This window comes from Octodon degus, unplaced genomic scaffold (genome assembly GCF_000260255.1).
Source record: "Octodon degus isolate 3935 unplaced genomic scaffold, OctDeg1.0 scaffold00062, whole genome shotgun sequence".
NCBI classification, from domain to species: domain Eukaryota; kingdom Metazoa; phylum Chordata; class Mammalia; order Rodentia; family Octodontidae; genus Octodon; species Octodon degus.
This window is the reverse complement of record NW_004524638.1, coordinates 7,873,838-7,874,748: the sequence shown is the minus strand read 5'-3', so window position 1 is coordinate 7,874,748 and position 911 is coordinate 7,873,838.

Below are 911 nucleotides of genomic sequence, written 5' to 3'. Positions count from 1 at the left end.
TGAGAGGAGATCTAACCCTCTTCTATTTTGGAGGACTACCTCCGCAAGAGAATCTAATTGATCTTGAACATCCTGAATGGTACTAGACAGGGTTTGGACATCATCAATTAGCTAGTTAGAGAGTTTAATGTGAGAGTGTATTGCAATTCCCATTCCTGTTGATCCTGTAGCCAAGGCTCCGGAGATGCCTAGGCCTACCAACAGAGGGATAAATTGAACTGCTCTTTTAGATCGGCCTGTGATATAGTCAAAGGTAGGGATGGGAACAGGTTCATCTCCTGGTATGATATCTATGTCAGGTAATAAGGTGGCCATCACACATAGTCCTGTCCCATTGGTAGGGAGGAAGGTTAGAGCCATATTTCCTTCACAAACGAAAACTTGTCCTTTTGGTGGGCAGAGGGGTGAGCTATAATTAGTTATATGTCTACAGACAGTAAATGTAACAAAGTCAACATCAACATCAGATGTGTCATTGTTAAATTTTCCTTGAATGCAGGAGGGATTTTTGAAACCCAAAGGTTGAACTCTGAAAGGCAAACTGAAGGAGCAATTACCAGTTTTTATAGGAGGGGAGGTAGAATTGGATGGAATGGCAATGGGCATGGGAGTGCCAGAGACCATGCATAGCCAGCAGTCTTTAGCCAGCTCGGGGTTGGAGGCATTGAGAGCCTTATGGGTAGCTTTCAAAATATCTGATGTCTGTTGATCCAAGTCTATACCTCTAGATTTAGGAAGTATTAAGGGATGATATCGAATCTTTGGGAATAATTGGTCTGTGATCTCTTGGATCCTTTCCTGGACCAATAATTCTCTGATTTGGTCTTGAGGGCCGCCCCCACCTGAAACATGGACAAGGGGACTTCTGTGCCAGCATACCGACTGGCCAGGGGTTCCTTTACAAGAGGCCT